This window comes from Triturus cristatus, chromosome 6 (genome assembly GCF_964204655.1).
Source record: "Triturus cristatus chromosome 6, aTriCri1.1, whole genome shotgun sequence".
NCBI lineage: Eukaryota > Metazoa > Chordata > Amphibia > Caudata > Salamandridae > Triturus > Triturus cristatus.
This window is the reverse complement of record NC_140589.1, coordinates 1,161,084,698-1,161,100,180: the sequence shown is the minus strand read 5'-3', so window position 1 is coordinate 1,161,100,180 and position 15,483 is coordinate 1,161,084,698.

Below are 15,483 nucleotides of genomic sequence, written 5' to 3'. Positions count from 1 at the left end.
AAATACTAGTATAATTAGAAATAGGATTTTAAACTCCTGTAAGGGTTCGCGAATCGCGATACCATCGAGACGCTTTACTGCAGCACTGCGGTGGAGTCGCAACTCCAGAAAATTACAGAACTAGTTTGGGCACTTTTAGAAGACAGTTAGAAAGGGTTAATATGTTTTACCAATCTGTTTCACAGTTTGAAATAATATAGGAAGCAATGTGATTTGTTACTTACATTTATTTTTGTGCAGAAATTGAGGGAAAGTTTGCCATTACTGGTTTTACCTTGTTGAGAGTGCAGGACTACATTTATTGTGTGCAAAAGAAATTTATCGAGTTTCTGATATTTGATATTCTGTAATACTATTTCAAAGGTGAGTTACAAACTTGTAAGGTGTGTTATGTATTATGCAGTAGAGCTTCGCTCTTTGTAGTGATATCTTTAGGTTTGAAAATAATTATTTTCAAAGTTTGGAAATTATTAGAGAAATGTGATGTTTGACATGTTATGTTAAAATATTTATAGAGCGCGTGGCTGCCCCAGCAACGGAGTGTCCCATCGCTAAATCTAGCAGAGTGGGTAACAAGTAAGCTTAGTGATGGGAAAATAGCCAAGTCTTTACCATTCTTCTAAAGGTCCAGTGGTCGGACATACTGCGGACTGAAAGAGGTAGGAAGTTCCAGATGCAGGCGCCATTGCCCTAAACGGTTTACTACCTGCGCTTGACCTGTGCACCGAGGTACTCAGGTCAAATGCAGATCCATAGATTGTAATGCTCGTGTAGGGACGTAAAGGGAGCATATATCGTGCAAGGTCTGGGGACAGAGGCCAAAGAGGATCTTAATAATGGTGCAGAGAGTTTTAAAGTACACTCAATGCTCGATTGGGACCCAATGAAGCCGGCGAAGGAGATCTGACATGTGGCAGTAATTTGGGAGAGCAAACAGGGCCCGGGCTGTCGCATTCTGGCCCCGCTGAAGTCTTTTAGTCACTGATTTATTAACACCAAGAAGCAGCAGGATGGTGAACTGGACAATCAGCTGTCAAGTTTGGGCATCAAAAAGTCCCAAAATAGGCCTTAGGCCACGCAACAGGTCAAAGCAAGGGCCTGCCACAGATTTAGTATACTCCTCAAATGAGCGGGTGCCATCCACCATAACTCCCAGGTTCTTAACCACAGGTTTAGGAAATATGTTATGAAATGTACAGATGTGTAATGTAGTTTGTTGTATTATAATGAATTGATGATTCACATAGTTTGTGCATAGTAACATGTGTACATTGGTAAATGGATTAGTGATTATGGTAGTATGTGTGTGTCTGTGGAAAGGTGCAGATGAAGCACGCCGCATAATTTTAGTTGTCTCTTTGAAATGAGAAGTGCAGTCTATCAAGTTTTAAGGTCTGTATGGTCTTGTGACTGAGGTGTGTCTCTACTTGCACATGTATTTGTCATATGTGTTATGCATTTGAACATGTTAGATGTATAAAACACAGGTATACATCTATATGTGTGTTTATTTTATATATAATAATGGAAGAAAAAAGTACAGACACAAGCATGCATACTTTCGATAATATGGTGAGACTTATAAAAGAGGTATATGAAGGGGTGATTGTTTTTATATGCTAGGACCAAGACTCTGAGTAATCGCAGAGTAGTGAAGTTGCAAGAGAAAAGTGAGGCTTTAGACATATAGGCACAGGGATTACTGATTAGGGAATTTTGTATGAGTCTGGTGAGGTATATGGAGGGGTGATTGTTTATATTTGCTAGGACCAAGACTCAGTAATCGCAGAGTAGTGAAGCTGCAAGAGAAAATTGAGGTTTTAGACATATAGGCACAGGGATTACTGATTAGGGATTTTTGTATTAGTCTGGTGAATGGTACAGTTGAAGTATTCCACATAAATGTAGGTGTCTTCTTGAAATGAGAACTGCAGTATGTCAAGTTGTGAGATCTGCATGGTTTTCTGACTGAGGTCTGTCTGTACTTGCACATGTATTCTCACATGTGTTATGGCTATGAAGATGGTAGACGTATAAAACACAGGTAAACATGTATTTTTATGTTTCTCATGTATCTGAAAATAAAAGTAGCAAAAGGTACAGATTTACAAAGCATGCATGCTTTTCGGAATATGGCTAGGCCCAACACTTCAAGTAGTCGCTGAATACTGATGCTGCAGCATAAAAGTGAGGTTTGAGATATGTTGGCAGAGGGAATAGTGATTAGACAATGTTGTTTGAGTCTGAGAAAAAGTACACTTGAAAAACGCTGCTTAAATTTAGGTGTCTCTTTCAAATGGGAAATGGAGTCTGACAAGTTGAAAGTCATTTATGGTCTTTAACTAAAGTATGTCTCTACTTGCACAAGCATATGCCTATGAAGATGGTAGAGGTATAAAAAACAGTTAAACATCCATTTTTATGTTTGTTTTATATATGATGCCACTAGACAAAGGCATAGACACATGCATGCTTGCTTTGTAGAATATAGGGAGATTTCCAATACACACATGCAAGGGTTGCTGCTTTATATTTGGCTAGGCCGAACACTCTCGGTAGTGACTCAATAGTGATGCTGCAGTACATAAGTGGGGTTTAAGATATGTTGGCAGAGGGATTAGTGATTAGACAACCTTGTATGAGTTTGTGAAAAAGTACACTAGAAAAACGCTGCTTAATTTTAGGTGTCTCTTTCAAATGGGAAGTGGAGTCTGACAAGTTTAAATGGCTTTATGGTCTTGTAACTGAGGTATATCTCTACTTGTACATGTGTTAGTACAGCTTATACATTTAGATGTGTTCTTGAAAGGGGAAGTGCAGTTTGACAAGTTTGAGGGACTTTATGGTCTTATGTCTGAGGTATGTGTCTACTTGCACATGTATTCTCACACGTGTTTTGGCTATGTAGATGGTAGAGGTTTAAAACACAGGCAAACATGTATTTTTATGTTTCTTTTATATATGATGTCACTAGTAAAAGGTATAGACACATTCATGCATGCTTTTATGAATATAGAGAGACTTACAACAGACACATTGAAAAAGTTGATGCTTTCTATTTGGAAAGGCCCAACACTCTCAGTAGTTGCTGAATAGTGAAGCTGCAGCACAAAAGTGAGGTTTAAGATATGTTGGTACAGAGATTAGTGATTAGTGATTAGGTTAAGTCAAATCAGTGTATAGAATTGTACACTTCAAATACGCCACATAAATGTAGGTATCCCCTTGTAATGGGAAGTGCAGCCTGTCAAGTTTAAGGGACTTTATGGTCTTATGATTGAGGTACGTCCCTACTTGCACATGTATTCTCACATGTTTTAGAGGTATAAAACACTGGTATACATCTATTTGTATGTTTCTTTTATATATGATGCCACTAGGAAAAGGTACAGACACATGCATGCTTGTTTTCTGGAATATAGTGACAGTTACATCTCTATTCTCAAGCATTAGCCATCCACTGATCTAAGGAAGTAGATATTACTCTTGTACTCATGAATTCACTCAGGTGCTCCCATGCAGTTATGCCATCAAGGAGGCACTATATATACTCACATCTAATCATTTAGGCATTAACTATACATTCATGCATTCACCCAGGCACTACTATTACACTCAATAATTTACTCAGGCACTATCCATGTACTCATCAATTCACTCAGGCACCACCCACGCACTCACGCAATGACCCAGGCAATACTATTACACTCATGTTTTCTTACAGGTACTTCTCATACACTCATCCAATCACTCAGGCACTACCCCTGCACTCATAGAATCACCCAGGCAGTACCCATGCAACCATGGAATCACACAGAAAACTCCTCTTGCACTGATCCATTCTCTCAGGCAGCACCCATGCTCTCATCCAATGACCCAGGCACTAGTGTTGAACTAATCCATTCACTCAGGCACTACCCATGCACTTATCAATTCTCTCAGGCACTACCCATGCACTCCTGCAATGACGCAGGCACCTAGAGTTGGACTAATCCATTCACTAAGGCACTGCTCATAAATTCATCCATTCTTTCAAGCACTACCCATACACTGATGCAATGACACATGCATTAGCCTTGCACTCATAATTTCTCTCATATATTTCCCATACACTCATGCAATCACCCAGGCATTGCCCCTGCACTCATGTATTCACCCAGGCACTACTCTTGCACTGAACTATTCTCTCATGTACTACCCATGCACTCATCCAATGACCCAGCCTTTACTCTTACAGTCATCCTTTTACTTCAGACAGTACCCATGCACTTATACAATTAAACGGAACTACCTATACACACATCCAATCAATCAGGCATTACCTACACAATTTTGCAATCACCAATGCACTACTTTTGCACTCAATGATTCATTCAGACAATACCCATGCACTCAACCATTACCTCAGGTACTACTGATGCACTCGTACAATGACCTATGGATTACTCTTACACTTCTTCTTGTACTCAAGCACTAGCCATGCACTGATCCAAGGAGGTAGATATTACTCTTGCACTCATGAATTCACTCAGACACTACCAATGCACTTACCCAATCACCCAGGCAGTACACCTGCACTCATGCAATCACCCAGACACTACTCATGTACTCATGCAATCACCAACATACTAGCTATATACTCACACAATCACTCAGGCACTACTCTTGCAGTAAACCATTCTCTTAGGCAGTACCCATGCATTCATCCAATGACCCAGGCGTTACTGTTACAGTCATCCTTTTACTCCGGTACTACCCATGCACTGATGTATTCACCCAGACATTGCACTTGGAGTCATAAACTCACTCAGGCAGTAGTCAAGTATACATCTATTTGTATGCTTCTTTTATATATGATGCCACTAGGAAAAGGTACAGACACATTCATGCATGCTTTTATGAATATAGAGAGACGTACAACAGACACATTGCTTTCTGGAATACAGTGGGACTTCTAACAGACACATTAAAAAGCTTGCCGCTTTGTTTTTGGCTAGGCCCAACACTGTCAGTAGTTGCTCAATAGTGAAGCTGTAGCACAAAAATGTGAGGTTTAAGACATGTTGGTAGAGGGATTAGTGATTAGGTTACCTCGTATCAGTCTATGTAAAGGAATACTGCAAGTACGGCTTATAAATGTAGGTGTGTTCTTGAAAGGGGAAGTGCAGTTTGTCAAGTTTGAGGGACTTTATGGTCTTATGTCTCAGGTATGTGTCTACTTGCACATGTATTCTCACAAGTGTTATGGCTATGAAGATGGTATAGGTATAAAACACAGGTATGCATGTATTTGTATGTTTCTTTTCTATATGATGCCACTAGTAAAAGGTACAGACTCATGCATGCATGCTTTTACAAATATAGTAAGACTCACAACAGACACATTGAAAAAGTTGTTGCTTTGTATTTGGAAAGGCCCAACGCTCTCAGTAGTTGTTGAATAGTGAAGCTACAGCACAAAAGTGAGGTTTAGGATATGTTGGTAGAGGGATTAGTGATTAGGTTAACTCATATCAGTGTATAGAAATGTACACTTCTAATATGCCACATCAATTTAGGTGGCTCCTTAACCCCTTCCCCGCTCATGACGGAACCACTCCATCATGAGCCACGGTTGCGCTGTGCTCATGACGGAGTGGTTCCATCATGCTACGCCCATTGGCGGCAGCTCCGCCCACGCGGGGCTAATTCCCCGCCTGTGCGGGCGATAAGCGCAGTGGGCAGAGACGTGATGGAACCACTCCGTCATGAGCACAGCTCAACCGTGGCTCATGACGGAGTGGTTCCGTCACGAGCACAGCGCCACCGCACCTGCCCCCAAACCCCCCCAGCGCCACGGCGGAATTCCTGCCGCGGCGTAGGGGTTAAAATGAGAAGTGCAGTCTGTCAAGTTTAGGGGACTTTATAGTCTTATGACTGAGGTACGTCTCTACTTGCACAAGTACTCTCACACGTGTTATGACTCAGAAGATGGTAGAGGTATAAAACACTGGTATACATGTATTTGTATATTTCTTTTATATATGATGCCACTAGGAGAAGGTTGAGACACAAGCATGCATGCTTTCTGTAATATAGTGAGAGTTACAACACACACATGCAAAGGGTTGCTGGGTTTGTATTTGGTTACGCCCAATACTCTCAGTAGTCGCTGAATAGTGATCCGGTTGCCCAAAAGTAAAGTTTTAGATATGTAGGCAGAGGGATTAGTGATTACGCTACCTCGTATGAGTCTGCCAAATGGTACACTTAAACTACACCGCATAACTGTAGGTGTGCCTTTAAATTGGAAAATACAATCTGACATTTTTAATAGACTTCATGGTCTTGTGAGTGAGGTATATCTCTACTTGCACATGTATTTTCATACGTATTATGCATGTGAAGATGGTACATGTGTCTAACATATATATACATGTATTTATATTTTTCTATTATGATTTATGGCACTAGTAAAAGGAAGAGAAGCATGTTTGCTTGTTTTCTATAATATGGTGAGACTTATAACAGTAACATTGCAAAGATTGCTGTTTTGCATTTCTGAGTTCTCTTGGTTCTTTCTGGATTTCTCTTCACTGTTTTTGAACCTCTTTTGCGTCTTTCTTCATTTATTTTGTTTCTTTCTGCACCTGTCTTATCTCTTTGTGTAGTTTTGCTGATTCGTTCTGCACTTCTCTTGTTTCTTTTAGCACCTCGTTTGCTTCTTTGTGCAACTAATGTCTATCAGCAACTCTTTCTCTAACTCTCCTATCTGTTTGTGCATCTTTCTTGCCTCTTTTTGCACATCTCTTAAGTCTTTCTGCATCTTCTTTTACCTCTTTCAGTACCTCTCTTATCAATCTGAGCAGCTCTCTTGGTTCTTTCTGGATATATTTTGTTTGTTTCTGGACTTCTGTAACCTTTTTCTGTACTTCTTTGCCTCTATGTCCACCTGTCTTGCCTTTTTCTGCACCTCTGTTGCTTCCTTAAGCATTCCTCTTGTCTCTTTCACTATTGTTCATTCCTATTTGCACACCTTTGTTGCTTATTTGTGCACCTCTCTTGCCTCTTTCTGCATTGCTTGTGACCCTTTTTTGCACGTTTACTCATTTTGTGCACCACTCCTGTCTTTTTTAACTGTTCTTTTCTGTTTTTCTGCACTGGTGTTGTGTGTTTTTGTAATATTCTTGCTTCTTTTTGAACTTTTCTTGCTTGTTTCTCTTTTTTGTTTGCCTCTATCAGCATCTCTGTTGCCTCTGTCTGCATTTCTCATATATATTTTTCAGTAGCTGTGTTGTTGTTTGTGTATTTATTTTTGCTATTTGTGCCCCTTTTTCTTTTTGTCCCTTTCTTTCTCTGTCAGCACCCTTTCTTCTTTTTCTGCTTTTGTCCTACTTGTTTCTACACTTTTATTTTTATAGATACAATAGGAATGTAATTGTGATTAATTGCTTACTAGTTATATCAATATTGAGATGTAATTAATTTAACATTGTTAGATGATGTAACAAACTATTCAAACTATTCTTTGTTTTTTAGGAAATTATTTTGCTTGTATCATATATTGAAGATAGCAAGAAAATATGAAAAGAGAAGAGGACAAGGAAAACAGAATTACTTAAAGAAAAAGAAAAAGAGTGCACTTGAAAAAGACCAAAATGTTACTGAGGATACTGTTCTGGTAAGAGTATTAAACAATTTACTTGTAGAGAGATTAAATAGATACAATAGTAATGGAGGTAAAAAGGTCATTTTTAGAGAAAGCACTAGCAAATTAAGAGATGTAATGGAAAAAAGAACACGTCACTTAAAAACAAAAACAGTTTAAACAGATACGTGTACGAATATTTCGAAGTAGAGTAATTCAAATTGTATTACAAGATTCTAAAAAGTACAAAAGAAGGTCAGCAGAATATAAGAAGAAGCAGCACATTGAGAGTGTAGTAGATACTGCTCTTGAATTGAAACAAAAATTATTTATATTAGTATTAAAGTGAATGAGAACATTGGATAAAACAATGCTGTTTAAAAAGGACAAAAGCAAAAGAAAAAAACAGATTAATAGAAGTAACTTTTGGAAAACTTTCACAGGTGAATGGAAGCACACATCTAGTACTCAGCCTTTCTTTAATGATGAAAGTTATTTTCAACAGAACACATTAGTTCATGCAGTTGATACTAGTGGTCGATTCTATAAGATGAAAGATGGCTGTCCCATTCCATAAGAAAAGATGGTTTCTAGGAATATAGAAGAAGTAATAGCTGAAGAAGTTCAAGGAAGGAGTGCACACGCTCTGGTATATATGTGGGATTGTACTAGTATTTGCAGTATTCAACAGGAATCTATTGACATATTACAAATTGTTATACGAGGATATGCCCAAAAAAGTCTTAAACAGAAGATTAAAATGTTACAAGGACTAGATCCATGTAAAGTAAGAAAATATACTAACTTGCAGGGTCATTCCCTGGGTTGTCTTTCAAGAAAGTGTGTCAAAGTACTTTCCATCATTTAAGAATGTTAGCAGTACACCACTAAGAAATGCGGAAGTTAGTAAAGAGACTCTACTATGTAAAAAGTCCAACATTATGTTAAAGTGAAATGAGCACAGGTCTTTTGCACAGATGTACAAAAGGTTTGTGATGATATACAGTTTCATTTTCTTGGTTCACAAGAGGAGTTTATAGAAAGTGAGAGCTTGATAAGTGTAGGTATTGAAGAACAGGTGGAAGATCTTAGTTTGTGGATGAAATTACAAAGTTTAAGACAATTTCATCTGAAAAACCAAACAATGTTTGTATTTGTTGTCGATGTACTCACTATAGAAATCAAACTAGGAATGTTAATTTATATTTAAAAAGTGAAAAGGAAAACAATGATACGTGGCAGCAATGTGGTGCTTATTTGTTGGTAGAAGGTCAGTTTGAGTTGGCTACTGATCAACTTATTTGTAGGGGTGGGCGTAATTTGAATAGTCGCGCTACGTAAAGCTCCGCAAAACGGCAAAAAATCTCCGTGAGCATGCAGAAATTCCGAGAACACGCGGAATTGCTTGTTCAAGATGCTTTTTTCCTGTTTGCGAACGCTGTTTGGTGCTTGGGGGAAATATCTCACAAACACGCATTTTGAGAACGCGAACAAGCAAAAAATTCCGCAAAACCGCGTAACGCAGAATTTTGGGCAATTCCGCGTTCTCCTCGGAACGAGAAATTACCCAAATTCCGCAAATTCTGCGAGCGGAACGAAATTTACCGCCCAGGCCGACTTATTTGTCAATATTGTTACATTAAATTAGAAGAGAACAAAATGCCTGCTAGAGCCCTACATAACCAGTTAGAGTTGGTAGGTATTCCTCAGGAATAGGCAGATTTAAATGCATATGAGTCCATTCTTATTCAATCCGTGCACCTGTTTCAGGCTATAGTTCGTATGGAGCCTAAAACAGGTTAGCTGCCACCAACTGATTTACAAAAAGGTCTCAAAGGAAGAGTTGTGTACTTACCTTTAGAGTTTAAGAAAAATATTGAAACTGTTGGTGTAGACAGAGAGGGAAATGAGGCAGCAGTTATTCTAGTTAATGATGTACAAACAAAGAGTCGAAACATATGGCAAGAGTTGGTAGATTTTAATAAACTTCAAAAGGCTACATTATATCTGGTACAGAATAATATTTATCATAAGAATGTAAATGTTGATGAACAGGTGATATATGCTTAGAAGATGAAACAGAAATGTCAAGTGGCCAAATAGAAAAAGTGGCCAAGTCCAGGAGTGAAGAGATTCATGAACATTACACTATACATGCTCTACATTAAAAAAAGTGATAGAAAACATTATTGAATTATTTCAAATGAAGAAAGCAAAAAGAACTCCCATGAGCTTATGGGAAAAAAGTTTAGAAGCTCGTTGTTTTTCACAGCAATTCCCCACTGGAGAAGGTGGACGATTTGATGAGTGAGCTGTACAGATTCCAGCTTCAGAATACCGCTCAACAAGATTGTACTCTGAAGAGCTAAAATTTCGACAGTGCATTCCATATATATTACATCTTCTGTTTGAAACTGACTTGTCTTCACTTTCATATGCAGTGAACCACATATTAAAAACAGAAGTTCATCTTACACATGTTTCTACAAAGGAATTCATGGGCAAAAGTCAACAAAGAGATGTATGTTTTGAATCTAAGTTAATTAATTTGATGGCTTGCGAACTTGGTACCAATGAGTATTGGTATCATCGTCACGGAGAACTTAAATGTATGTTAAGAAATGTATGTACTCATACATGGTTTGTAACACTTAGCTGTGCTGAAAAATGCGTGGGATGATTTACTTGAATTTCTAAAAGAAGCTAATTCAAATGTTAAAAACGTTGAATTGAAGCCAGCTGGAGAACTCTGTTCCTTGGATCCTGTAAATGTTTGCAGGCATTTTAACCATAGGTTTCATGCTAAGATGTAATTTATCTGCAATAAAAATATCCACCTCTTGGAGAGGTAATGGTTTTCTTTGGGGAAAAGGAGTACCAAGCCAGAGGTGCTCCTCATGTACACATGCTATTATGGATCAAGAATGCTCCAAAATTTGGAACTGATACTGATGAAAATGTTTTGTCTTTTATTGAACAGTATGTTACTGGTGTTATTCCAAGAGAAGGAGGTGAAGAAAGCTTGAGACAACAAGTTTTACAGTTTCAAAGTCTTCGATGCGGAAAATACTGTAGACAAAAATACAAGTCTAAAGGGAACTTTTATACAAAATGTCGATTTGGATTTCCACATCCAATCATTTCTAAAGAAAGAGTAAATGGTATATGTCAGCAGTAATGCATACCATAACTCGGAATTCACGAATAATACATACACCTAAAAAAGAACCATAGATTGAAAGTATATTAATGACTACAATCCAGTGATTTTGAAAATGTGCAAACATGGATATTCACTATGTTGCAGATAATTCAATTGCTGTTGCTCACTATTTTAAATTATATACAACCAAATCTGAAAAGACAGAGATGAAAGAAATGTGGGAAGAAATTTCACAAGGAAAGAGTCTTAGCAAGAAATTGTACAGCTTCAGCTTGAAAATGCTTTCTCGTCAAGAGATTGGATCCTATGAATGTTCGGATTGCTTGAGCTCTGCCAGTTTATATTCAAAGTCAAGAGGAATCATGTGGGTCAGTCTAGGTCTTGCTGTCACAAGAAATATAGTATAGAAAATTACAAGAAATCAATTACTTAGCACAAAATGAACCAGAACATAGTGATATTGTGAAAAGTAATATGTTGGATACATACTATCCCAAAAGGAGTTCACATCTTGAAAACCTATGTCTGTATGAAATACTTCAACATTACAAGTTTAAAAGAAAAGTTACAGAAAATATAAAAGATGAAAAATATGCACTAATTGGATGTGACGGTTTTTGGTAAAGCATGCCAAAGGAAATCTTATTAACCACAGAAAACTGAGTTGTGAAAGTCCAGATAAAATGGATTTTTTTTGATTTAGCACTTCTGCAACTGTTCAAGACTTGGTGTAGTGAAACGGAATTACTTGGAGATTTTGACTGCTATGAAGATTCTTTTAATGAAAGTAAAGAAAGTATTCACTGCGCAATTTTTCCTACATATCTGCAAATGTTAAATGATGAGATCGAACAAGAAAGTACTATTGCAGCAGAAATAACTAGAGAAAGTTCTCAAGATAGTCAAAGTTCTGGTCCACTTAGTCAAGATCCACTGGGAAAACCATTAATTGAAAATGAAGCAGCAATAGCCATGAAAGAGGTAGAAACTACAATGCAACAAGCATAACAGGATATTATTCAGTTGGAAAAGTTAAAAGAACAACTAAATATTGAACAGAAAGAAATATATCTACAAGTGAAAGAACAGATACAACATTTTTTGCTGCACGAAAAAAAAGAATGCCAATGTTCATCATTTAAACCTATTATAGTGTACATCAGTGGTCAAGCTGGAACAGTAAAACGTTTCTTAATTAAAGTTTTGACCAGGTATCTACACAAAACTATAGAATCACATTTATCTTGTGTTGTAACAGCTCCAACTGGATTAGCAGCACACACATTAAAGGAATTACTTTACATCGATTATTTATGCTACCAGTTCAACATGATAATAAATTGGAATATCAAAAGCTATCTGGAGAAGCTTGTTATGAAGTCTCAAGAGTACTGAACAAAATGAATCTTTTAATCATTGATGAGGTGAGCATGGGCTCAAACTTAATGCTTGCCCTTGTACATTTAAGAATGACACAGATTTTAAAAACAAATCATGATGTTCTATTTGGAGGAAAACATTGAATTGTGTTCGCAGATCTACTACAACTTACTACTGTAAAAAGACAACCTGTTTTTAAAACACTTGTCTATGAAGACACTAGGAAAACTTTGGGAAGTATTGGAAATGTGAACATTTGGTAAAATTTTGAATATGAAGAACCTGTGATTATGGAAATATTCTTCAAAACATAAGAATTGGTGAAACATGGTAAGCAAGATTTAGAAAGTCAGGGGCATATCTACAAGGCGTCGATAAAAAACTATTGCCGCTTTGGCGTCCGTTTTCGGCCATAAAGTGGCGATAATTTTATCCCTATATCAGCAAGGTCACGCTATCGCGTGAATCCTTGCCTTAGCGCCTGTTTTCTGAATGCCCAGCTTTGCATCCCTAATGAGATGCAAAGTGGGCGTTCCTTCCTGAAATAACTGGAGAAATGTTGCTAACCGACATTTCTCCAATTATCAAGGGAATCGCTAACAAGCATAGCGGTAAGAAAAGTAGTGCTAACCTTGGTTATCGCTACTTTCCTTATGCCTGCTTTTGGTTTGACTTAGCCATGATATCTAATGGAAGGTGGATATCATGGTTAAGTATGCCCTGCCCTATCAACAAGCTATCGCCAAATGTTGTGCGATTATCGCTGGATTTCCAGCGATAATCGCACATTTGGCAGCTTGCGCCAGGACTTTTATTGCTTTTGAGATAAGCATTGCTAATAGCACGCTATCTCAGCGATAAAATTCGGCGATAGCTGGCGATAATTATCCTAGCGCTAAGTGCACTTAGCGATAATTATCGCAGGTTGTTGCTGATACGCCCCTCAGTTAGTAAGGAACTTGTTTGCAACTGGAAACACAGCGACTGAAGTAATGTACAATAAACTTGTAGAAAAGAAGTCTATAGTTTGTCTTATGCCTACTCTGCAAGCGTTTTCTACATTTAATCAAGAACTTTTAAAACTGGAAAAACAAGAAATAGTGGAAATTGAAGCTATTGATAAAATTGAACACCAGGGAGTGACTATTTTTCTTACAGAGAAACTACAGGCTAAATTACATTCTTTGGAAAACTCTGTATCTAAAACTGCAGGCTTACAAAAGACTGTCGGGCAATTTTACGGTGTAATTTGAATATAGAAGAAGGTTTAGTAAATTTAGCAATGGGAAAAGTTGTTGATTTTATAAAATTTCAGAACAGAGATGGAATAGAATTTTCGAGTATAAAATTTGATTGGATTAAAGAGTTAAGACAGATTGGGTGTTGTGTTGAACGTTTGTTTGCTTGAAAAAAATGTGTATGTTCGCAGTAACTATTCATAAATTTTAAGGTTTAAGTATAGACACTGCTTTTATAAATATCGGAAGTATAGTATTCAAAGAGGGAATGGCATATGTTGCATTGTTTCGAGTAAGAACATTCTCTGGTTTGTATTTGATAGATTTTGATAAAAAAAGGATTAGTGCTGATGCAAATTGTCTAAGAGTACAATCGTTTAAGAAGACTTTATGCAACCCTCCTCGCTCTTCACGGTGGAAGGGGCGCACAGGACACTGCTCCCGAAACCGAAACCAGGGGCGGCTCCCATAACGATCATTGCCAAAATCCTGAACTACAGAGACCTGGATGCCATCCTAAAAGCCGCAAGGATCAAGGGAGACGTGCAATACGAGAATGTAACTATCCGGTTTTTCTAGGACTTCACTCTAAAGGTCCAACAAGAGCGGCGGTCCTTCGAAGGGGTGAAAGCCACCCTACAGCAAAGCGGGATCAAATACATGATGTTCTTCCCGGCGAAGCTTAAGATTCTTGTGGATGGAAATGCACTCTTCTTCACAAGCCCTCAGGAAGTGCATGATTGGCTGGAGGGGAAGGCGGACCATAGAAAGCGCTCCAGGAACACCACGAGAAAGACGGAGCCTGAGACATGAAGGGAAGTACCATCGGGAGACAGTGTTGCTCGTGGACTGCGCGCTGACCGTGCTTGGAGATCACGGTCCACCAGCACGGTCAGGGCGAAAACAAACCAAGACTCAGAAACATAGGACTTCTGCTTTCCACCCCGGAGAAGACTGCGAAACCGTAATGTACAATGGGGGGGATGATACCCTAGCGGGCGATAGGGGATGGGTCCGTATTTACAAGCAACTACAATACAACCTTTAATTGTCTATTTGAAACACTGGGAGATACGGGCACATGGCCCAAGCCAGGGACACATTGTATTGAAGGGGATGCACCACTTAACAGGTGACGGACACTATGGGGTGCATAGCATCTGCTCTTGCTCCCGCATATGGCAACCACTCAATTCAACACGGGAGAGGGGCCTGTGCGGCCGGGGTCGGCTACTGTCCACTTCCCCAAGGCACAGTTGTTCACAAATTGGGGCGATAGGCACTCTGCTGGTTGGGGATGTGGGTAGTTTGGAACCTACGTGGCAGGGTAGCAGGGAGGGGGGCGGGGACACCGGAGTTTGTACTTTTGGGGTTCCTATTTTTTGGGTTGTTGATGATGGAGGGAGTAGGAGGTGGTGGGGGTCACACGGTCGGGCTACTTGATACTTGAATGGCTCCGTAATATCTGTTTCCAAGCCAAACATGCAGTGGGATAAAAGTCTTAAACTTATAAGCTAGAACGTCAACGGGTTGGGAGACAAAATAAAAAGAAGTATAGTGCTGCAATACCTCAAACGACACTCCCCTGACGTTGCATTGGTACAGGAAACACACTTAATGGGAAACACATGTAGAGCGCTCAACAGGTGGGGCTATAAAATGGTGACACATGTGGGGTTCACGTCAGGGTCCAGAGGGGCTGGGATCCTGGTGCGCCACACTTTCCCCTTTGCGGTTCAGCGCACATGGACAGAACCGTTAGGGCCGAACACTCATTCTGGTGGCAGCGTACATTCCGCCCGGGTTGCAAGCGCAATCCTATAAGGACCTGGGCACCTTTTTACTAGGCTTACCTACAGGACACCTCGTGATTGGAGGAGATTTTAACTCCGTGGTATCAGGGGACTGGGATAGGCATCCTCCACGGGATATAGGAGTAGGACAGCAGTGGCTCCCCCAATTCTTTGACGCCTTTGGCCTTGTCGACCTCTGGAGGAAACATCATCCCACTTGTAGAGGGTATACCTTCTTGTCGGGGGCACACCATACCCTATCGAGACTCGACTATGTTCTCT